General features: G+C 42.0%; 1 long non-coding RNA gene across 1 annotated transcript in view; it reads right to left on the bottom strand.

Annotated features, from left to right (window-relative positions):
• The window catches only part of LOC146372418 (uncharacterized), a 71104-nt gene extending 45935 nt beyond the window's left edge, over window positions 1-25169 (bottom strand). The window contains exons 1-2 of the long non-coding RNA XR_014802749.1: window positions 24851-25169; window positions 23220-23844 (exon numbers count right to left, since the gene is read on the bottom strand). This is a non-coding gene — a long non-coding RNA (uncharacterized LOC146372418). The remainder of the gene's footprint in view (window positions 1-23219; window positions 23845-24850) is intronic.
• Between the last annotated feature and the right edge of the window lie 576 nt (window positions 25170-25745).

The raw sequence follows: 25745 nt of genomic DNA, 5'->3' as shown, positions 1-25745 counted from the left end.
AATAAGAGTAATATTAAAACTAACTAGCTGCTGCCATTGTTGGAAACTGAGCAGGGCTGCGCGATGAACTCTGGGATAGGTTGGGCCACGAAGTATACACCCAACCCATCCTTCAAATGTGGGGAAATGAAGGCTGCACTTGTCGGAGTCTTCGAATTTGGACAGTCTTCATCATGCCGCTGTAACGTAATCGGCCTACAAATGCGGGCACAGGAGGATGCGGTTCCTGAATTTAGACACAGCTACGATACCGGACACTGCTTCTTCTTCTTCGGGGTTTAACGGCAGCTGGCATCCTTGTACATGCAGTGCTGCCATCTTCTGTTTCAGTCCGTTATTACACTCTTAAATCCTACTACTTATTCCTGCATCTTTTGGGATCTTACAAAGCTTCAAACGACACGTCAACTATTAAATTAGTCGTCAACGATTTTGATAGTTGACATCATCGTGACTAGTCGACTAATCGTGGCAGCCCTAGTTCCCATCTTCGAGAAGGGGGATCGGCGGGTGTGTTCCAACTATAGGGGGATTACAGTCCTCAGGCTTCCCGAGAAAGTCTATGCCAGGGTGCTGGAAAGGAGAGTCCGTCCATTTTTTGAACCTTGAATACTGGAAGAACAATGTGATTTTCGGCCCAGTCACAGAACACTGGACCAGCTCTTTACAGGGAGTGCAGAATTATTAGGCAAATGAGTATTTTGTCCACATCATCCTCTTCATGCATGTTGTCTTACTCCAAGCTGTATAGGCTCGAAAGCCTACTACCAATTAAGCATATTAGGTGATGTGCATCTCTGTAATGAGAAGGGGTGTGGTCTAATGACATCAACACCCTATATTAGGTGTGCATAATTATTAGGCAACTTCCTTTCCTTTGGCAAAATGGGTCAAAAGAAGGACTTGACAGGCTCAGAAAAGTCAAAAATAGTGAGATATCTTGCAGAGGGATGCAGCAGTCTCAAAATTGCAAAGCTTCTGAAGCGTGATCATCGAACAATCAAGCGTTTCATTCAAAATAGTCAACAGGGTCGCAAGAAGCTTGTGGAAAAACCAAGGCGCAAAATAACTGCCCATGAACTGAGAAAAGTCAAGCGTGCAGCTGCCAAGATGCCACTTGCCACCAGTTTGGCCATATTTCAGAGCTGCAACATCACTGGAGTGCCCAAAAGCACAAGGTGTGCAATACTCAGAGACATGGCCAAGGTAAGAAAGGCTGAAAGACGACCACCACTGAACAAGACACACAAGCTGAAACGTCAAGACTGGGCCAAGAAATATCTCAAGACTGATTTTTCTAAGGTTTTATGGACTGATGACATGAGAGTGAGTCTTGATGGGCCAGATGGATGGGCCCGTGGCTGGATTGGTAAAGGGCAGAGAGCTCCAGTCCGACTCAGACGCCAGCAAGGTGGAGGTGGAGTACTGGTTTGGGCTGGTATCATCAAAGATGAGCTTGTGGGGCCTTTTCGGGTTGAGGATGGAGTCAAGCTCAACTCCCAGTCCTACTGCCAGTTTCTGGAAGACACCTTCTTCAAGCAGTGGTACAGGAAGAAGTCTGCATCCTTCAAGAAAAACATGATTTTCATGCAGGACAATGCTCCATCACACGCGTCCAAGTACTCCACAGCGTGGCTGGCAAGAAAGGGTATAAAAGAAGAAAAACTAATGACATGGCCTCCTTGTTCACCTGATCTGAACCCCATTGAGAACCTGTGGTCCATCATCAAATGTGAGATTTACAAGGAGGGAAAACAGTACACCTCTCTGAACAGTGTCTGGGAGGCTGTGGTTGCTGCTGCACGCAATGTTGATGGTGAACAGATCAAAACACTGACAGAATCCATGGATGGCAGGCTTTTGAGTGTCCTTGCAAAGAAAGGTGGCTATATTGGTCGCTGATTTGTTTTTGTTTTGTTTTTGAATGTCAGAAATGTATATTTGTGAATGTGGAGATGTTATATTGGTTTCACTGGTAAAAATAAATAATTGAAATGGGTATATATTTCTTTTTTGTTAAGTTGCCTAATAATTATGCACAGTAATAGTCACCTGCACACACAGATATCCCCCTAAAATAGCTAAAACTAAAAACAAACTAAAAACTACTTCCAAAAACATTCAGCTTTGATATTAATGAGTTTTTTGGGTTCATTGAGAACATGGTTGTTGTTCAATAATAAAATTATTCCTCAAAAATACAACTTGCCTAATAATTCTGCACTCCCTGTATCCTCTCAGGGATAATTCAGGGTGCATGGGAGTTTGCCCAACCAGTCTACAGTGTTTTGTGAACTTGGAGAAGGCATTCGACCGTGTCCCTCAGGGTGTTCTGTGGGAGGTGCTTCAGGAGGGACGAGTATAGGGCAGAAAATCTGCACTGGCAGCTTCCAGGGATGAGTCCTCTCTCTTTTGCTCTTCTCCCTTTACACAAATAACTGCACCTCAAAAGAGCATTCTGTCAAAATTGTAAAGTTTGCAGATGACATGGCAGACATGTACTTCACCAGGGATGGTAATGATTCTGCTTACAGACATGGGATTAAACAGCTGTGGTGCCTTCAGAACAACCTACACCTGCATATTCTCAAAACTGTAGAGATAACAGATAACTGTGTCAGCTGTGGAAATCTTTAGGTTCTGTGTTCCGTAGTCTCCCAGGATCTGAAGTAGTCATAGAATATAGACACTATCATCAAACAGATCCAGATGTACTTCCTGCGCCAGCTCTGGAAGCTGAACCTGCCTCAGTAGCTTTTGTTCATTTGTACACTGCAATAATCCAGTCAGTTCTTTGCTCATCCATCACTGTCTGGTTTAGATCAGCCACCAAACAGGACAAGAACAGACTGCAATGGACAGTTGGGACTGCAGAGAAAAATCATTGGTGCCAACTTACCATGGATTCAGAATTTGTACAAATCCGGAATCAAGAAACAAGCAAAGAACATCACTGCAGACACATCAACCCTAATCACAGTCTGTTCCAGCATCTGCCCTGTGGTAGGCACTATAGCAGTGGTCCCCAACCCCTGGGCCACAGACCGGGTCCGTGAGTCATTTGGTACTGGGCCGCGAGTGTTAAGGCTCGGGTGTGAAATTTATGGTTTTCAGGGTTTTTATCGTTAACTCGGTTTCCCCGGGTCTTTTCCCGTGTTGTAGTTGTGTGTCTTATTTTGAAAGAGATATTTACATGTTACTATAGTGACCAGAGAGCATTAAGGGGCAGAGAGGAGGACCTTACTCTCAATGTTGTTGGCGCATTTCAGGAGGATTTTGTTTTATTTATCTCAAACACCTTAAAGGCCGGTCCGTGAAAATATTGTCTGACATTAAACTGGTCCGTAGCGCAAAAAAGGTTGGGGAATACTGCACTATAGAGTAGTGTATGGCAAAATAAGCAGTAGGCATAACCCATTTTTTACTTCAGGACTTCCAGGCCATACTCAGCACAGATATTCTTGTATACTATGCCAGCCACTTGGTTATGGTGTTGCATGTATGCCATCCCTGCTAGAATCTCACACCCTGTTGTTATGTGCTGGAACGTTTCAGGGCCACCTCTGCACACACAGCCTGCACCTGGAATCTTGCCTGGTGTGGTAGACCTCAGCTTCTACCAATCTTGTGCTTTAAGCTTGATTAGTGCCCCTGTACTAATCAAGTACAGGGGTACTAATCAATATTTCAACATCAGCCACTTTTTCTACCTGCCTTGCAGAGGTCTGTCCTTCCATGATTGCTCCTTTTTATGCTCCTCTTCTTCCTTTCGTATCTGTTACCTGAGGTATTCACCAAGCACACTTTCAGCTGTGAACAATATGAGAACAGCCCAATAAAGACTGAAGATGGAGCAATACTGCAAGACCACATTGGAGAAGGATGCAACACATAACAACATTGCTCAGTGGCTAATGGATCGAAGTGAAGACCACAGCAACCTCCCTTATAGGACCCAGTAACTATGACAGTGGCAGACCTCCAAGAAAGAGTTTCAAGGATGAATATCTTGACAGCACTAGGTACTGACATGATTCACCCCTACTGGCTAAAGAAGTTAACTGCTCTCCATGAGTGTCTGACAGCACAAATAATCCAGCAACCAAAAGACCAAGACAGTCCTAATCCCCAAGGATCCCCACAAGGGACGGTGCCATCCAAATATCAGCCAATAACCTGCCTCAGTACCACTTAGCTGCCATGATGCCTGACAAGAGCTTCCTAGATGAATAGGCACATGATTCTGCATGTGAGAGGGCCTCCATAAAATAATTGGCACAAACACCAGAGGGGCGAAACACTAGCTACTGGTAGATAATAATAATAATAATAATAATAATAGATTGCTGTAAGAGCCGATTAAAGGTTAATTTTATTGGTACTGGTAAAATGATTTAAGGAGAAATATACATCTTTGTTGTTAAGTATATAATTTCCAGTTAATTTCAAAATACCGTATTTTTCGGACCATAAAGTGCACGGGATTATAAGGCGCACTGTCAACAAACGGGTCTGTTTTCATACATAAGGCACATCGGATTATAAAGCGCATTAAACGAAACAAAACAGTCAGATAAGTCAAACTTTACTCAACTTATTCGTCTTGCTTCCTCCACTTCCGTACCATTGATTCATTAATGTTGAATTCTCTGGTAGCTGCTCTATAAACACTGGAACAACAGTCTATGTTGTTCCAGTGTTTTTCTAATTTTTGCTATGTAACTGTGCTATGTAAATTTTTGCTATGGCTGACTACGGTAGCCATAACGCTCAGACAATCCATCAAGCGGTGCGGCTTCATAGCTTAGCAAAGTCCTACTAAAACATTTTTTGACAGATTTTTGAGCACTGTGTACCACATAAAATCGGTTCGAGGTCAGTAAACACAGCCAGAATTCATAGATAAGGCGCACTGCCAATTTTTGAGAAAATTAAAGGATTTTAAGTGTGCCTTATAGTGCATAAAATACGGTACTGTTTTGTTAAAAGTATAGAATATAGAAGTGCGACATTCTAATGCGCTTTTTGGTATTTTGGGCTTCCGGCCCACTGTAATTGTGTTGTTGGGGAGTCGGATAAGCTGGAAGCAACACAGTTTTTTGACCGAGTCTTGCCATGTAAATTCAAAGTTTTAATAAACATCTTTTTTGAAGGAATGGTACCTGGACTTGCTCGCGTTTCAAATGCATGTTGCCGGACTGACTCCTAAAGGTGGTACAGAAGAGTAAAACAGAGACAGAGTGCCACCGCTACAATTGCATTTATATAGCGCTTTTCGAGACCCTCAAAGCGCTTTACAATTCCACTATTCATTCACTCTCACATTCACACACTGGTGGAGGCAAGCTACAGTTGTAGCCACAGCTGCCCTTGGGCAGACTGACAGAAGCGAGGCTGCCATATCCCACCATCAGCCCCTCTGGCCAACAACAGTAGGTGGTAGGTGAAGTGTCTTGCCCAAGGACACAACGACCAAGACAGACAGAGCAGGGGATCGAACCGGTTACAAGATGAGCTTCCCAACCCCCTGAACCACGGTCGCCCGATAGCCACATGAGACTAGATTGACCACAAGAAAGCCAATGGCTCGATGCCTCAAGCATAGTTGCTGGAACTGTACAATCAATAGGACTCTAAGAGCATTCACTGAGAATTCGATGGGGATGTGGTGAAAAACATCCTCATCAAGAAGCCAACTTAAAGCCAATCCCGCATGTTGTCATTAAGTGTGGGATTTACCAAGAAGATACTCTGTCCCCACTGCTGCTCTGCATGGCTATGGATATCTACTACAGAATGGAATAATTCTTATCCAACTAATAATAATAAATAGCCACATAGATTACAGAATCAAATGACTTGAATTATACTAATCTAATTAACCTACTCTGAGGTAATATTGATTTTATTCTGATCTTGAGAGGCGAGAGATTGAGGAGAGAACAGACACATCCAGGCCTGAACATGCACTTATCTCTGTTTCGTGTTGAGAATAATAATCCAACAGGGATTCCTTGCAAGTGTCCCTTGGAAATTCAGTCACCTAGGAATACAGAAATTAAAATTAAAATTTTCTCAAAGTTATAATCCCCATGAAAACATTGAAATCCATTGGAAGTTGTAATCTAGAAGAAAACGATGGAGATTGTTGGAAGTTCTAAGTTCACAATTTAGGCGACAGTTGATCCCTGTGGCAACTGTGAACAATCTTAGGTCCAATCTTCTGAAGTGCTTATCTCACAGGAGACAAAGGGACGGACAATTATCTCTTCTGCAAAAATTTTCATTACTAATATTACTGGACATCCTTTCCTTCCCCTGTCTAAAAGCTACAATCCCCTCTAGTAGAGGCTCTGTTTACTCTTCAGCTGATATTGGATTTTAACATGATGAATTCGCCCAAATAGGGTGGGTATAAAAAGAACAAGCAAACGTAATTGTTTTCCATTTAAAAAAAATTAAGCGGGTACTCCAATCTCATCTGAAAAGTCAGCAGGATGGAAAGAACAAGATCCGGGCAACCACGCCTATGTCCTGCTGGTAATCAGATTTCCTGATGGGATAATATGCTGACCAAAGGAAGAGACGGAACACAGTGAGATCAAGACAAGAAAGCTCCTTACCATGCATGGAGGGTTTCACCTCATGTCCAGCACCCTGAGACAGTATGATAAGTGGAAGGAAGGAATAAGGCTGAGGACTAATGAGTGTCAAAAACACTATCCTGCATAATACAGAAAAGATCCATGAGTACATCAGAAAGGTGGCCACAAGTGATGATGCCCTTATTGAATACCTCAGGCAGCAGTAACTGGAGGGAGAAGAGGAGCAAGAACAGGTACCATCATTGAAGGACAGGCCCCATGTACCACCAACACAGAAAAGTTATCTGATATTGAGAAATCCTACCACTGGCTAGACAAAGCTAGACTGAAAAACAGCACAATAATCATAGCAGCAAAGGAACAAGCTCAAGACTGGTAGAGGTCTACCATACTCTACAGCCCCAGGTTCAGGCTGACAATCCAGCAGGCTGCAAGATGCTAGCAGGCAGGGCATACATTAAAAACGACATAAATAGTAAGTGGCTGGCATAGTGCACATGAACATCTGTGCCGAATATGAGTTCAAAGTCCAAAGGCCAAAATGGGGATACGCCCCCCAAGGTGGTTGAGAATGACCAAGCTAAGATCCTGTGAGACTTTGAGATACAGATGCACAAACTACTTATGTTTAACCAACGGGACATAGTAGTGGTGGACAAGCGGAGGAAGGCGGCTGTCGTGATAGCTGTGGCTATATCAAGTGACTGAATGACGGAAAACTATAAGCTGAAATACCAAGGGCTGAGAAAGGAGCTAGAGAAGAGATGGAAGGCGAAGGCAACAGCAGTCAAGGGAGTGACCCCCATACTGGTCGAATGGCTCCAGCAGATCCCAGAAAAACATTCAAGATCTCTGTCCAGAAGAGTAAGAACAGCAAATATAGATACTTTGCAGGATTCTCAAGCTTCTAGGCCTCTAGTATAGGACCACACCAGAGGTTGATGGATAAAGACCACCCACAGACTGAGTGGGTAATTGGGTTTTTTAATATCAACTAATTTTCAAACTAAACTCCAGGAAATGAATGTGAGTCAATGTAGTATCTACTACTAAAGTGGTAAATACACTGTGTGTGTGTGTGTGTGTGTGTGTGTGTGTGTGTGTGTGTGTGTGTGTGTGTGTGTGTGTGTGTGTGTGTGAAAACTCCCTATTCGTGACCAGCAAGAACACAAAACCACTACTTTCTTGAGTCCAACATGTTCAGACTTTCTGTAAACAGTCATTTTCTGGGAAAAAGACAATTACTGTTTAGACTTTTTGGCTTATGGTGATGCACACTGAATTTATGGTCTCATTTTAAAAGGCAGTTATTATTGCCTTAAGTGATTTTGTCATCAAAATGTTATAAATGGGTTTTTTTCCCATGCCAAATGAACTTGAACATTGTCCACTAATTGGTGTTGTTTCATGTTTATTAATTTGTGACATGAATAAAAATATGGCATATCTCAGCCACTGCCATTCATTCAAACTGACATGTCAGAAAGAGTAAAGGAGTAAAGGTCATCTGGCAAAATAGTTGAGCTATTCTCAACTTTTACCACAATATAGAGACATGTATTTGAAGAATGCCCCACACTGTTCAGTTAGATACAAAACCATCCCTAGTAATTTTCTTACATTGGCATTACATAGTACTCAGACTGGATCTTTCTGTTATGTCAAGTCCTCCAAACTATTTATATACAATGAAATATGCATACATGTACATGTATGTATGTATGTGTGTGTGTATGTATGTATGTATGTATGTATGTATGTATGTATATAAATGAAACAGGAAAAGTGTATTGAACATGCTTACTGAAATTTAATTAATATTTGTACTACTTTATTTCCTTTCTCTGAAACCAGTTGAGAGTATCCATGGTTGTGTGTTTGGGATCATTGTCTTGCTGAAATGTCCAACCTTATTTCATCTTCATCATCTGGGTAGATGGCAGCAGATTTTTCTCTAGAAAAATCATTCATCCTTCCTTTAGTTTTAGGAATCACAGTGCTGTAGGCTAGAGTTGGATGTCTTGAGACCAGTCTCGAGACATCCAACTCTAGAATACAGCACTGACCAAGACCACTTTTACGTGGTCTTGGTCTTGTCTTGGTCTTGACGGACTTTGGTCTTGGTCTTGTCTTGGTCTCGGATCCCTCGGTCTTGTCTTGGTCTCGCTGTCTCAGTCTTGCTGTCTCAGATCGACATAGTGGTCAGGAGATTTGGAGTCAACAGTATCCATGACACACAACGTAACGTTCGATAATGTGTCATGCGCAAAAGCATCATGTAATGAACCGCTGGTCTGTACCATAAATTATCATTACGGGGGTTGTCGGAGCTTTATGCGCAGTAGCATTAATGATAGATGCGCTCAGAGGGGTGCCCTGTAACCTGTATAGAGCAGTCTGTCGTGCACAGGAATAAGCTGTATAAAGTCCATATAAGTTGTAATAATACTTGGATAAAGTGTGCTAAGTTTGTTTCTAACATAATGTATGTTACTGTGTTTGTATTCTAAGCTATCGGAAAAGTTTCTCATTCGGTACTCACGTTACATACTATGCTATTTTTTTAGCTTAGACATGTGTGTCACTCAAGCTAGCAGCGCCCCAATAAGAAACGGGCCGAATGTTCAAGTGTTCACGGACGTTTACACCCTTGGCAAGCGGACTGAGGTATGTGATGTGATCTGATGATATATTTTATTTAACTTATATGTGGAACACCTTAATGCCATTTAAAGCAGCCCTTTTTTGTTTTATTTAATCAGTGACTGTAAATCTGAGATTTACTTGTTTTGAATTTACCTGATTTAATTTAAGCTCATTTGTTGTTATTGTTTATTGTTACGGTTCAAAAGGAGTGTACGGGTATCATTTTTTTCTTATTTTATAGTTTTCAACGATGTCCAGAGAATGAGCTGTGTTTGGTGAGGAAATAAATGGCTACACCCGTTAGAGACTCTTCTATCATTCTTAATGCCAAGGGCTGCTACACATCAGCTCTAAGAGCTGTGCTTAGAGAGTGCTTTGTAGTGAATCAGAAGAGTCAGCTCCCATTGAGCGAGAGCCGGCTCCTCACTTAATTTCCTTTCGCTGCTCAGCTCTCACACAGTGGCTCAGCTATGCTCCAATCCCTCCATATTGTGGCCAATCACATGGGAGGATACAGGATAATATCATTATGTGAAAAACAGCGAGGGTGAGAGACGCAACAGTCAAGTGGAGTGTGCATCTGTCCTCTCAGTAAGTGAAAGAGTAGACAGCGGTGAGGAGGGCTGTGCGAGTGCATCACAAAAACACATAAATATGCCTGACACCCGTAAATGAAGCAGCATCTGGCTGCAGTTTTCGGTCTTGGTCTTGTCTTAACTTGGTCTGTCTTGGTCTTGTCTTGGTCTCTGTTTAGGCGGTCTTGACAACAAGTCTACTGTATGCTGAAAAACAGCCCCAACTCCAAACTTCACTGTTGGTTTGGCGTATTTGGGGTGATATGCAGTCTGTTTTTGACTTCCAAACATGGTGTGTATTATGGCATCAAACAGAACAGACTCTGTTCTCATAGTATTTCACAGGCTTATCTAAATGTTGTTAACCAAACTCTAAACGCATTTCAACATGCATTTTCTTCAACAATACAGTCTTGTATGGTGAGTACACATAGCAGCCATGGCAGTTGTTTGCATTACTTAGTTTTTGTCTTTGAAACAGTTCTACCTGCTGATTCCTGGTCTTCCTGTAGCTCTTTACAACTATCCCTTGGCTCTTGGACAACTCTCTTTTTCACTCCTCTGTATGAAATCTTGTGGGGAGCACCTGGTTGTGGCTGGTTTGTGGTGACATGATGTTTTTACCACTTCTGGATTATGGGCCCAACAGTGCTCGGTGGTACCTTCAGTAGATTAGAAATTCTTCTGCAACCAATGCCATCAGTATGTTTTACTAATAGTTAGTGGCAAATGTTCTCTGATAGCTCATGGTTTTTAGCCATCATGAGATGTTTCTTTTTAGACTCCTTGGTAATGAGACACCCTTTTATAGGCCATCAGGACTGAACCAGCTGGTATTAATTTGCACTACATGGTAGGATTACTTTCTAATTGCTAATAAATTTCAGCTGGTGTCATGACCTCCCATGCCTTTTTGTGCTTCCCTTACTTCATGTGTTCAATATTTTTTCCCTCTGTTATTTCTCATTACTATACAAAACCTAATTTATGAAAATCTGTGGTTTGATTTCTTGGCATATGTGGATTGAATGATTTATTACCAACATCTGGTGAGAATTTCATGTCAGTAGCACCTTTAGAAATATATTTACTTAGAAAATCGGTGATATGTTCAATATTTATTCAGTATTTTTTATTTTTTATTTTAGCCTATGATGTAACCTCATTTACCAAAACAGTTGCTTCTTTTTTAAACACATTCTGATTATTTTTCATTTATTACAAACAAAACGAAAAACTTTTTTTTTCCAGAAATGGCATTAAAACTATCTCTATGTAAAGCCCATACAAATTCAAACGAACTCTTTAACATGAGTTGCATTTCCGGCTGGCCCTAAAAGGGAGTCACACCCCAAAGATTCACACAAAATGTCTGGATTTATGCCATTAAAAGCATGTTTAGAGCCTGCAACAAAAAAGCAGTTTTTGCCTTTTATGAATATTTTTCCCTTTTATTAAAAATTAGTTATTTTTATAGTAAACAAAGCACAAACACAATGCTTTAAAATGTCCAAACCAGTGGGTGATGTCATTGTGGCCGACACAGTGTTTTTTTCTTTCTCCAGTTTCTAAGACCTAGGTATAGTGACTCAGGTTTTCTGTTTTTGTAGATTTTTAAAAAGAAATTGACAAACTGATGGTTGGTGAGTGTAACACTTGCTAATTACAGCAGTGAAAACCAACAATAAATAACCTTAGAAAACCCAGATATTTGAGGTTTTTGCTTGTTTTGGATATTGAATAGGTTGGTAGTTAATAGTTTCAGTTAATACAAATGTATCTAGGATGAAAGTATTTTATGTGCATGCAGGCAAGCAGAACAAACTATATCGGACAGATTTATTGTGGAGTGATTTTAAGCTATTACCATTACTGCAGAATTTCATGTAGTCTATGTGGTATTCTCTCTCTTTCTCTCTCTCTCTCTGTCTCTGTGTGTGTGTGTGTCAGTGTGTGTAAGGTACTTGAAAAGGCAGGAAGCTGCAGTACTGTTTTCAATTAGCATGCCAGTCTGAAAGTCATGTTGGGGTGGGAGGACTTTACAAGCAGCCACACCACATACCCGGCGAATGAGACAGAGGACAAGGCACGTACAAAGAGAACTAGTATTTTCCCTTTTGTAGACTACTTAACAGAACCAGACATTACATTAAAACATTTTCCTGTGTAGCTGTGTGTGGTCATGTATACATGAGAAAGACAGAAATTGCATGATGTCATGAATTTCAGTCTGCTTGTATTTATCTATATATACCTAAGGAGGGATGTGTATGTGAGAGAGAGGGAGAAAGAGAGAGAGAGAGAGGTGTATAACTTAAAGCTACACAATTTCTTCTAAGGGCATCTAAGGATAGATCCCAAGCCCTCAGCACAACTGAACTTACTCGGGATTTAGCAGTAAGACCATATGCATCCCACCATACCCTTTCAATTTTAATTATGACATTAACTACACACAGAGGTGACAAACATACAGACATTCTGTGCTTAAGTAGAAGTACAGATACTTGTGTTTAAAAATGCTCCAGTAAAAGGTAAAGTACTTACTCAACTTCTTTACTTAAACTAAAGTCAAAAAGTGCAGTCTCTGAATTGTACTCAATGTAAGACAGTAAAAAATAGCTCCTTGAAGGACAATTCCACCAGCTATTTTTACGCACAGGTAACTGGACCTTCTCCTATTTCAATGCAAAACAAATATAATAATAATGCATGAGAATCTTAAGCCAAATTAATGTACTCAGCTTGAATGTGTTATTTAGGATACAAGCGGTAAAAGAGAATTTTCTTCCACACCTTAATGAGTAAAATCAGGGTTCATAGTGAGATTTGGCATATGGGAGAACACTGAAATCTGTTGTTGTGGCACAGCATTGGAAAAATACTAACAGCTTACAATAATTTCTAATGTGAGCTCCAGTAGATTTTCTGTGTACAGGCTGTGATCAGCTGACCTGCTGCTCTTTATCTCACCCCACACGGTCATGGCGGATGGCCGCACTTCCCTGAGCCTGGTTCTGCTGAAGGTTTCTTCCTGTTAAAGTTCACTTAAGTTAAATAAATATTCCTTTAAGGTGTATGTTACAGCAACAATGTTATTGGGTCATTTAATTTTATTGTTTGTGCTACTTTCTTTGTGATCTGGATGTTTTGTGCTTAAAAGTTGACTGCAGTTTCCCCAAAACAATGCATCTTGGGACTTCCTGTTTTTTGATTGTCAAGAAAAGGTCATATTTTTGGCAATTAAGCGAAGACCTGCATGCGTACTGCAAGGCAGCCATTTTCTTCATGTAGGGAATAAGTTGCGAGATCATCGGTGTACTCCAGTGTCCAGAGTGAGCTGAGATATTGCTGTGGAATCTGACGCCACTGCCATATTTCTTGTATTTCTTTTATATCTTGTATTTCTCTGGTGCATTTTTTGTTTTATTTATTTTTCATTCTGTTAATTTGCCACATTTCATCTCTTGCTGCCAAAGTTTAGGAAAAGTCCATATTCTTCTTGTTGGACATGTGTAAAGAGAAAAAGAGACATTTTTGTTTATTCTGTCTTCACTGACAATAAAAGACAGCACATTAAGAACCCCAGTAATTGTGTCGTGTTGGGCGTCTCATTTCCAGGACTATGGATATATAAATCCTCTCTTCTTCTGCTCTTCTCCTGTCTTTTCTTACATCTTTCTCCATCTGTGAGTGAAATTAGCTTTCATTTCTTTCTCTTCCTGGAAATCCAGTATCTGGAGCTTTAGCAAGCAACACACTGTACGACAAACCACACACGGACAGTTTGTGCGTTTGTTGAGCTGATCCAAACACTTTAGAAACATTATGTTGTGTAGAAACGTTACACCCGTTATGTTTATTCCTCTTCTATAGCGCTAGCTAGAAACTGACAGTAACATATAGACACCTGCATTCCTTCTGGCCCAGTTTAGCTCCCTGGTATAAACACTATACATGACACTGTTGAGTCCGTGAGGAGTAGAAAGTACAGATTGTTGTGTTTAAATGTAGCTAGTAAAAGTTTTAATAAAATGCATTTACAAAAGAATGAACAGAAATACAAACTATTTCTAGCCAGGTGATTATGCTATTACTCAATTACTCAGACTGCAGGCCTATTGCAGCTTAATAGTTTTTGGTGATTAAGGATCCTGGAATGTACTTTATTTGTTTTAGTTTTTTTGCTTACCACTTCTTGGCTTTCATTTAATCTCCCTATGCTGGTAATGCAACTTCTGCATGCATACCCATTTCACACTTTGGAGAGGCAAAGGGTCAAATAGACATGGTGGACTAGCATGTCTATTACAAGCTTTGCCATGATATTAGGTTGCCCTGGAGCATGGATGAGTTGCTATCCCAAATGGAGGAGTTTTGGGATCTTGAGTTCTTGTTCACAAGTGAGGGGAGAGGGGAGCGAGAGACTGGCAAATGCATCAGGGCATGGCTGCAGTGATGCAGACACTGTACTGGTCCCTCATGGTGAAGAGAGAGCTGAGCTTAAAAGCAAACAGATTGCAGATATTAGTGCCAAACAGTGGCTTTCATCATGGTATGGCTGGCCTCTGTCTTACAGATAGGTTGAGGAGTTCAGTCTTTTGAGAGGGGCTCATAGTAGAGATGCTCTTCTCCCATCAAAAGGAGACAATTGAAGTGGTTCAGGCTTCTGACTAGGATCCCTCTTGGGTGCCTTTTGAATAAGGTGTTCCAGGCATGTCCCACCAGGAGGAGGCCATGGGGCAAGCACAGGATATGCTCGGGTGGCCTGGGAGCACCTCTGTGTTTCTCCAGATAAGCTGAAAGAGGTGGCTTGGGAGAGACAATAACATGGACACCTGCACCTGAGTATAAACACTTTAAATGATACAGCTGAGCCTAAAATAACAATGACAAGTAAATTAGTTAAAGCACTCATTACCATTCCCATATCCTTTCTCGAGGAACGTCAGAAAGTAGAATAGTGTAGCTAGTAAAATCAGTGTCAGTCTCTCACCTTCATTTTTACCAGTATTGGCATCTTTGCAACTGGTAATTACAATGTTGCTCTTTTGGCCTGCAGCAATGGTTTTAGCTGGGTACTAGAAAAGCACATTGTGTTTCTTGTTGACCCAATTACACACACACACACACACACACACACACACACACACACACACACACACACACACACACACACAGAGAGAGAGAGAGAGAGAGAGAGAGTTGTCTGAAGTCTACAACCCATGGACATCAACAGATGTTTCCTCCCTACACTCTTAGATCTTTACTGCAGCCACCTTCAGCTGCTGCTTGGTTGTGGGTCAGTCTGCATTCAGTTGTAATATAATAGATGATAAGATGTAGATGTAAGAGTGTGTTTGTAAAGTTCTGATATTCTGTAGGCCTGCAGTTTGAGTCAGTGACTGATAACAGAAGTGCTGAAAAAAAACTTAGTGCAAATAGTAAGAAAATTCGTGTTTGGTAGATTGTCAAAGGAGCTTGCAAAGAAAAGCATCTGGACTTCTTGTCCAGATGCTTTTCTTTGCAAGCTCCTTTGACTACGATGACCTGGATGACTGAGAACCTTCACAGACATGTTTGGTAGATTATTTCTTTGTTCCAACAATGTTTCTTGGAAATAAATCTTTTACTGCTGGAAAACCTGGTTATTTTCCTTTAAATTGTGCCACATTTGTAGGAAAAATGCATTTCCATCTGCAATCCAATTCGTGGTACTGGAAAACTCTTCACCAATACGGAGTATTGGGAGTTGAAAGGACGGAGTGAATGGAACTCCATTCTTCCAACCCAAAAAGGGTGGAATGCCCCCCACATATATTGCTTCCATAGGAATTAAGGGGGAAAGGAGGAGCAAGGGAAAGCAAGTAAATTTATCTGACCACATCTATAAAAGCAAAAGTTTGGGAAATTGGTTCATCTGGAGCATCAAACTGTGTGTTAAGACATTGTCAAAGATATCACCAATGACCTTAGAGAAGAAATTGTTGGGGTTGGGATGCTTTATATTATCATTTCCAAACATGTTGAATCCTGTCATTCTAAAAGATTATTCACAATTCAAGACAGTTGCCAGTCTTCCCAGTACTGGATATAAACTCACTCTGAGGTCAGTCCATTGAATGCTCCAATGTGCAAAAACACAACAGCTACATACCTTCTCTATAGGCCTCATTTATCATTTTACATGTTAAAATCAATGACAGTACACTTAGAAATGGAATTTGAATGGCGGGATATGTTGAAACTGCATGTAAATTATCAGAGACTATATCGTCTGACATATAAGGTTTTATTTTCTTGCCTTTGTAAATGGTGCCTTTCTTTACATTGTAAAAGAAAGCATAGTTTTACAGCACCTTGATGCTTCACTTTGGCTGGGAGACAGATGCAAAGGTTGCAAAGACACTTGGCATTTCTCAGAACCACTATTGTAATACACAACTGCTTTGAGCTTTTTTAAATAAAAAAAAGCATTACAGCCTAAGCCAAACAAGCAGACAATGTTAAAAGCATATTGCTTTTTCATGGAACAGAGAACTGGGATTGAGAGGAGACCTCAGAGGTGTTTCTGGGTACTTAGCTGTTCAGAAGAGACAAAATGAGCTTTTCATTCCAACTTTGGCACAGTATCTATCAAAGCGAATCTTAAAAGAGGCAGTATAGAGGTGGGCTTCACTCTGTGCTTTTCACATTTTCCCAAGCGCATACAAAAAAGTCCCACAGTGCTTGTTTTGCTGATGGTTGCACAACTTCAGCGTGGATGTCTAGTGTTTTTTCATGGACATGAAGTATTTAAATTGAGAGCAAGAACTTGTGTTAACTCCTAGACGGGACAAAGACTGCAAAGTAGTAGTATTAGTAGTTTCTTCAGAGATGACGGTGTTCTTTCATGACTCTTGGTAAAAACCATATTTCAACTTTGTCAGCAGTTCATAAAATTACATTACATGATTTCAGTAAATAAATCGTATTTGTTTTTCCCCTTATTTAATAATTGGGGTCACAGTAGCCACCTTCCAAGCTGATGGAATAACAGTTGGCCTAAATGACAAATTAACCAAATTTGTAATTTTTTCAGTTTTATGAAGGAAATACTTAAACCACAGGTATCCTTAGTTTTTGGAGCTTTTACTACTGTTGCCTTATAATTTGTTAATTAATCAATTCTTGTTGTGTCGTTAATCTCTGGCTGTCTTCCACAGTGTGTCTTTTATCCCGTCTTCCTCCCATCTCCCCCAACCGGTCAGATGGCTACCTCTCCCTGAGTCTTCCTTTTAAAAAGGAGTTTCAATAGATAGTATCAGTATCAATAGATAAAAGAACCAAAGTTGGTTTTTTTAATTTCCATTTTCTAATTTACTTTGTTTCTCACAGAGATACATTTTTGTCAGTCTGCAATATGAGTTTTATTTTATTACATTTGTCTCTATCGCTGATCATCATTCAAGTAGGGCATATAACCCTTTGAGCAGATTATCCCTTTAATGTGGATTCCTCTATTCAATGAATGACATTTTCACTTTGTTAAGTTTTGGTAACAAATACATTCTAAACTCTATTTCTTTCTTTAACTTTAACCAATTTAAAGGAACACAACACATTTTGCCAGTGTTCTTAAGTTTAAAAGCTTCATCTTTAAGTCTTAAATATACTCCTTTTCAGGGCTGCAGACTGGACACCCAAATAGTTTCTGTTATACTTGGAAGTCTGTTCAAAGTTCACTGTCTGGGGCACAGTAGTAGTTGTTGCATTGTAATGTAATTTATACACTGACAAATCTGCACAGTCAAAAATTAAATAAATAAAGGCACGTAGATGTTTGCATTGACTTTTGTCAAACCATAAAACTTGTCCAGAAGGTATTTCTTCCACAATTTTCACTTGAAGGTGTTGATTTTGTAGCAAAATCTTCTTTGGCACCCTTATCAGTTCATGTGAATACAAAACTTGTTTTATTGTGACAATGATGCTGGTGTTTTAGCAGTTTCCACTTCATGGCAGACTTTAGCCTTGATGCTTCCTGAGTTCCTCCCGAACATTCTGACCAGTTTCCTCTCATCTGCGGGTAACAGTCCAACTCTCCTTTTAGACCTTGACAAAATGGTAACGCATCCAAATAACTTGTACTTATATTGAGTTGTTTGAACTTATAATATTGGAATCTTCAGTTGTTCCGCAGTGTCTCCAAAATCCTTCCCAACTTTTGTAAACCTGTAATTTGCCTTTTTAGATCTTCACTGAGTTCCAATGGACTTTCCACTTTTACGTAGACTTGACACAGAAACAGAAATGTAAACACAGAGACTGGTCAGGACACTAAGAGATGAATGGACATAACTAGGGAGACAGAGAAGAATGACATAGAGGGTAATAACTGAATATTTCAAGTCGTGAGATAAACCAAGAAAGAAGAAAAGGTGCTCTCGAAGCATTCTCCTCCTAACCTGCATCTTCATCCAAAAATCCAAAAATATATGGAATAATTGCTAACGCTGCGCTTATCAAGTATGGAGTTGTTGTGCTGATGTATCAGGACTTGAAAACTTTATTCATTCCTCTGACTCAACATTTTCTCAGTCCTCTGCACCAAGTCAGTTCCTAAGACACACATGATCTTTTGCATTTTCAGATGATAAAGAACCTTTCTTTTTCTGTACAGTCTCACCAGCAAGTGAAAACAACCTTATGCTGCAGGTGTGGCCTCTATGCAACAGAGGCCAGCCTGTTGTCAGAGCCTGCATGATTGGACCACCACTCTAATGGGCAGATCTCTGTACTGATTCTGGGTTCCACTCTGTACTGATGCACACTTTTCTCAGCTGAGTCTGAACATGACAAGATTTTGGCTGAAGCAGTTAATATTAGGCTAACCCTTTCTTTTATGGGTCTGATGCTGTTGGTTCCCCAGGTTTCTCTGCAACAACCCTTTCTTCCTTGAGTAAGTTGGTGACTGAGGCCGAGATCTCACCACTTTCAACTCTCAGTATGCACTTGAGGTCTGTGAATCTCAGAACCAATGCACGAGCATTCTTCAGATATGCAATATTGGCATTCACTTTTCGTGCCTCCAGGTTGGTTCTAAATATTGACTTTAATTTTACTACGTAGGCAGGGCATGTGAGCACATCACCCAAGAGAGATGGCAAAAAGAGCCAAGACCACAGAGCATAAAAAATACTTTTCTTCCCCCAGAAGTCACATATTTGCAACAGAAAGATCCAAACCATTTGAAAACACGATCTAGTTAGTTTTTCTACTTATATACAAACAACAAAATGTCCTATATATTCATGTATGTAGCCACAGACATAAAGTACTGATGGGAATTCTACCTCTTTTAAAAGAGAGCTGGTTCTTATGGCTAGGCTCACTAACAAGGGCTTGCTCTTTTGGCTCCCAAGGCCAAGGCACAGGTGTGGAGTCTGAAGCTGACACGATAGAGACAGAGGTCCAAGTTTCTGGATCTCAATAATTCAACAGAAGCACATAGGAAAGGATTGCCACAAGGCTGAATGCAGACTGGCATAGTGAGAGGAATAATTCCAAGTACTGTATTAAAGTATGTGACCTGCCCAACCAGAGACAATAAAACACTGGACTTACTGTATGCCAATGCAGAAGAGGCATACAGTTCATCACCTCTCCCTCCCCTGGGCAGATCTGATCACAACCTGGTGCACCTTGTCCCTGTGTATGAGCCCTTAGTGCGCAGGGAGCCACCAGCCACCCGCACAGTACAGAGATGGTCGGAGGAGAGTGAGGAGGCTCTTAAGGATTGTTTTGAGTCGACTGTGTGGGAGGTGATTTGTGATGACCACGGAGAGGACATCGACAGCCTTACTACATGCATTACTGACTATATAAATTTCTGTGTGAATAACACCGTACCTACCAGGACTGTACGGTGTTTCTCCAACAACAAACCTTGGATTACCCCAGAAATTAAAACCGTCCTCAAGCAGAAGAGGAGGGCCTTCAAATCCAGAGACAAAGAGGAGTTGAAAAGGGTGCAGAGAGAGCTGAGGGGACTGATAAGGAATGGGAAGGACAGCTACAGGCAGAAGATGGAGAACCAGCTTCAACAAAACAACGTTGGTGAAGTCTGGAGAGGCCTCAGAACCATCTCGGGCCACAAACAGCAGAACTCTCTGCCTGGGAGGGATGTGAGATGGGCAAATGAACTGAATCATTTCTTCAACCGATTTGATTCAGCCATGAGGCAGTCTGCAACATCGGCTGCAGACTCACCCACCCCCACTGCTGCTGTTCCACCTCTGACACCTCAGACACTTCACACCTCCTCTATTCACCCTGCTCACTCCTCCCCACCCCCAACAACAGCATCCAATACACACTCAACACAAGGCTCCAGCCTGTCTCTCTCAACCACCCAGGTTAGGAGGGAACTGAGGAGGATTAATGGCAAGAAGGCAGCGGGCCCAGATGGCATCAGCTCGAGGGTCGTCAGGTCCTGCGCGGACCAACTGTGTGGGGTGATGGAGCACCTCTTCAACCTGAGCCTGAGGCTGGGAAGAGTCCCACAGCTCTGGAAAACCTCCTGTGTTGTACCAGTGCCAAAGACTTCACGCCCCAAGGACCTCAACAGCTACAGGCCGGTGGCTCTGACATCCCACCTGATGAAGACCCTGGAGCGGTTGGTCCTGGCTCAGCTTCGGCGCCTAATAAGCTCATCACTGGACCCACTTCAGTTTGCCTACCAGCCTGGCATTGGAGCGGATGATGCCGTCATTCACCTCCTACATCGTTCCCTCGCTCACCTGGAGACTGCTGGAAGCACTGTGAGAATCATGTTCTTTGATTTCTCCAGTGCCTTCAACACTATTCTTCCCTCGATTCTAAAGGACAAGCTGGTGAACTCTGGAGTGGACCATCACCTCACTACCTGGATTTTGGACTACCTCACCGACCGACCACAGTATGTGAGGACTCAGGGCTGTGTGTCGGACAGGGTCGTCTGCAGTACGGGGGCCCCACAGGGAACGGTTCTGGCTCCGTTCCTCTTCACCATCTACACTGCAGACTTCTCCCACAATTCCACCCAGTGCTTCCTGCAGAAGTTCTCTGATGACTCTGCAATAGTCGGCCTCATCACTGATGGGGACGACAAGGAGTACAGAGGACTGACCAAAGACTTTGTGGACTGGTGCCAGCTGAACTACCTCCAGATCAACGCCAGTAAAACCAAGGAACTGGTGGTAGACTTCCGCAGGCACAAGCATTCTCCACTGCAACCACTGAACATCCAAGGTATGGACATTGAGGCTGTGGACAGCTACAGGTACCTTGGTGTTCATCTGAACAACAGACTGGACTGGACTCATAACTCAGACGCCCTCTACAGGAAAGGGCAGAGCAGGCTGTACCTGCTGCGGAGACTCAGGTCGTTTGGAGTGGAGGGCCCACTCCTGAAGACCTTCTATGACTCTGTGGTGGCTTCTGCTATCTTTTATGGTGTGGTCTGCTGGGGCGGCAGCATCTCTGCCGGGGACAGGAAGAGACTGAACAGGCTGATCCGAAGGGCCAGCTCTGTTCTAGGATGCCCTCTGGACCCAGTGGAGGTGGTGAGTGACAGGAGAATGGTGGCTAAGCTGTCATCACTGTTGGACAACATCTCCCACCCCATGCAGCAGACTGTGACAGCACTGAGCAGCTCCTTCAGTGGGAGACTGCGGCACCCACGGTGTGGGACGGAGAGATTTCGCAGGTCTTTCCTCCCCACTGCTGTCAGACTCCACAATAAAGACTTTAACTGATCAAACACACACATCCACACATGTGCAATAACACTAAGTGCAATAATCTTTTCTGTCATCGTTGTATTTTTACTCAGTTGTATATAGCATTTGTATTCTATTTTTATCTTATTGTATATTTATTTTATTTTATTCTACTGTATATAGTATTTTATTTTATTCTATTCTGTACAGTTGTGTACTGTATTTATTCTTATTGTATCCTAATTTTTGCCTCATAACTTTTGCACTGTCCCCTTCCTGCTGTGACAAAACAAATTTCCCACGTGTGGGACTAATAAAGGTTATCTTATCTTATCTTATCTTAAAGGTGGACGACATGGCTCCACTTCCTACCGCAAACTCACCCTCCTTCAGTTTTTATGTAGCCCAGCTGTTTTTCTGCCAAATTGGGGGATACATCATCCTTAAAAACGTCACTTTCTTGTGGGGTCTCACAGGGGTCCATTCTTGGCCCTTTTTTAAATTTATATGCTCTCTATGGGCTCAATTTTTAAAAAACATGGCATCTCATTTCATTGTTATGCAGACAACTCACAGATTTACTTAACTATAACTTAACTATCCATACCTTCATTTTATCTCACCTCAACTTTTGTAATAGTCTTTACTTAGGTGTCAGTCTGTCATCAGTTAACTGACTGCAGCTGGTCCATAACGCTGCAGCACGGTAACTAACTGGCACACACAAGCGAGACCACATATCTCCTATACTAGCATCCTTACAATAGCTGCCAGATTTTAAGATTCTATTATTCGTCTTTAAGGCATTGGACGGATTAGCACCCTCATAACTTTCTGACCTTTTGAACTGGTACACTCTCGCAGGATCATTGAGGTCTGCGGATCAAATGCTCCTAGCTGTCCCAAGGTCCAGATTAAAGCACAGAGGAGATCGGGCCTTTGCTGTGACTGCTCCTAAACTGTGGAACAAACTGCCCTTCACATCAGGACCTCCCCAAGACACTTTCAAAACCTGTGTGAAAACCCACTTTTATTCCTTTTCTTCTAAATCAGAATGAGTTTGTACTTGTTTTATTTATCATATTTCTTAATCAAATCTTCACATTTTATACTTAAAAAAAAATTTATGACTTCCTATGTTTTTATCTCTTTCAATTATTTTGAATGTACAGCACTTTGGTCAACAGTTGTTGTGTTAAATGTGCTATATAAATAAATTTGACTTTGAGGGTCTGTTTCCTGAGGGGGATGTAGGTAGGGATAAGGAGCAGAGAGAGGTGGTTGGATTGTCAAAGCACATGGGTCATTAACACAAGGCTGGATGATTGTCATTTTAGCCATGTGCAGTGGTACAGTACACAGTGAAACAAGATAACATTCCTCCAAGACCATATAACAGATAATCAACACAGGACTACATAAAGTGCAAGTGTGCAAAAACTGCAAAAAACAAACCCCAAAACAAAGACAGTGCAACGGCAGGCATAACAGAACGATGCAGAAAAGAGTGTGCAAACATAACAGTACAATAGAACAGTGCAACAATGACAAACTGAGCAAAACACTGAGCATTGTGCAAAAAGTAGCTTGATGTATGAAGGTATGCGTGTGTGTTTCGCAGTCTGGCAGTGAGGGCCCGAATGCTCCGGTACCTCTTTCCAGAAGGCAGCAGGGTGAAGACTGTGTGTGAGGTCTTTCACAACATTATTGGCTTTGCAGATGCAGCGGGTGCGATAGGTGTCTGTGATGGAGGGAAGAGCGGCTCCAGTGATCTTCTCAGCTGTTCTCACTATTCCTGGTAGGGTAGTGCGATCTGATACAGTGCAGTTACCATACCGGACAGTGATGCAGCTGCTCAGGACACTCTCGATAGTCCCTCTGTAGAAGGTGGTGAGAATGGGTGGTGGGAGATGGGCTTTTCTCAGGTTCCTCAGGAAGTAGAGATGCTGTTGGGCTTTCTTAGTTAAGGAGCTGGTGTTAAGGGACCAGGAGAGGTTCTCCACCTGCAGCTACCCCCCACCCAGCTCACCCCCTTTCCTCCTCCAGGAACATGAGGTCAGGATGAGATTAAGAGCAGTGAACCCCAGGCGAGCTGCCAGCTTTGATGGCATCCCAGCTGCCGGAGATCCTCACCACTCTGTTCAACTTCTCCCTGACTCATGCCACGGTTCCCCCCTGTCTGAAGGCATCCACCAGCATTCTGATCCCCAAAAAGACTGAGCAAATTGGTCCACGGAGGATGCCATCACGATGACCCTTCAGAGAACGCTGAGCCATCTGGAGAACACAAAGAGCTATGTGAGGATGCTCTTCATGGACTACAGCTCAGTGTTCAACACCATAATATCAGACATCCTCAACACCAAACTGGACCACCTACAGATCCCCCCCCCCTCCCAAACCCACAACACCAGCGCCCTGGTAAAGAAGGCCGAACAGCAGTTGAACTTACTCCCTGTCCTGAGAAAGAAGAACCTGGACCAGAAGCTGCTGTTGGCCTTCTACTGCTCCTTAGTGGAGAGAGTGCCCCCCTACTGCCTTGGTGTTTGGTATTCAAGGGCCACTACAGAGAACAGGAAGGCTGCACAGAGGGTAATTAACACTGCCCAAAAAATCATTAGCTACCCTCTGCCAACCCTGCAGGCTGTCGCCAGATCCTTCTGTCTCAGGAAAACCTGGGCCCTTATGGGTGATAATGGCCCGGCCCACCACCTGTTTGACCCACTGCCCTCTGGTCAATCAGGTCCCACACCTCGAGACTCGCAAACAGTTTCTTCCTCTGGGCCATTGAGATTGCAAACAAACACAATCACCCCACACCTGCCCACCCACCTCACTAATCTTAACCATGGTCTCACCCTCATCACTCAGGCGACTTTCATACAGACTCTATTCAGACCAACTCTTTTCTTTGCTTTTCCTCCAAGCTATTTGCTCTCCATTGTGTGCCTTTCTATTGTTTTGTACATATTTCTCTAGACTGTATACATCTTTACTTTTTGCTATTTATTCCCAATGAATAAATTATATATATGTACCTATACACTGTACCTATATATATACCTATATATGTACCTATACACTAAATTAAATTAAATTAAATTTATTTATACTGCACCAAATCACAACAACAGTAAGTAGTCCCTACAATAATACATACAGAGAAAAGACCCCCACAGATTACCAGATGAGCACAGCTTTCCCTGACAGCTGACTGCTCATGTGAACTAGCTAGCAAAAGACAATAATTACTGATTAGCTTACAAACACACATTTTACTTACCAAAAAAGTGTGGTGGAGCCTCGGGTCCTTCTGTCGGTTAGTTCAGTTTACTGCAGAACAACTCATGCTGTCACTTTGAAACAGTCAGCCATGGTTTTGGAAAGTAAACACTGGACCTTCTCTCTTAGTGTCCCGTTCTATCTGCCGTTCTCGAACAGAGACACACAAGTTTCTCTGTGAATGCCGCTGCCAGTCAAAGCTGTCATGATTACGTTGCACACAGATTATAGCAAGTTAGTAATTAGAATCAAACTCAAGTAAAACAATACCCCTTGAACACAAATCAACATGATAAGAACTATTAGTAAAGACAGCAAGCATCTTTAGGAAAAATGTGTCTGAGGAGAACATTTTTGTTTTACTTTGACCCCAGTCCCATCCACTAACATGGAGAAGGTGGGGTTTATGATGTATATTGCAGCCAGACCCCAGTGGGTGATAGAAACATTTTGACTTAATTTCTGGGGAGCTGCTGGGTCATCTGAATTTGCTCTTGAGGCAGGATAACTGAAAATGGCATACAAGGGTCAGCGTGAAGGAAAAATAATAACCACAAGAAATCTTAGGAGGCTGATTTACCATTTGGCAGTAGCAGATTATCTGGCAGATTCTGGAACACCAACTGGTATTTAAGTATTGGGAATTAATTGGAATCTGATGAGGAACTGGTGTATCTGCCAGCATACTAATGGCTGAGTTCTCCCCCAGAAAGAGGAGAAGAAACAAGAGGAACCTATAGCCAGCTTGTTTTCTATGTAGCATGTGTTGTTCTCACTCTCTCTCTCTCTTACAAGTCTCAGCACACATACACACACGCATGTGTGTGCGTTCAGTTAGCAACTCTGCCCCTCCCCTTCCTGCTCATTGCGGACCAATGGCTGTTTGGTGTGAACAC

Source organism: Perissodus microlepis, chromosome 15, assembly GCF_051167445.1.
Source record: "Perissodus microlepis isolate ML-2025 ecotype Zambia chromosome 15, ASM5116744v1, whole genome shotgun sequence".
Classification (NCBI taxonomy): Eukaryota; Metazoa; Chordata; class Actinopteri; order Cichliformes; family Cichlidae; genus Perissodus; species Perissodus microlepis.
This window is presented reverse-complemented; position numbering and strand designations above follow the sequence as displayed.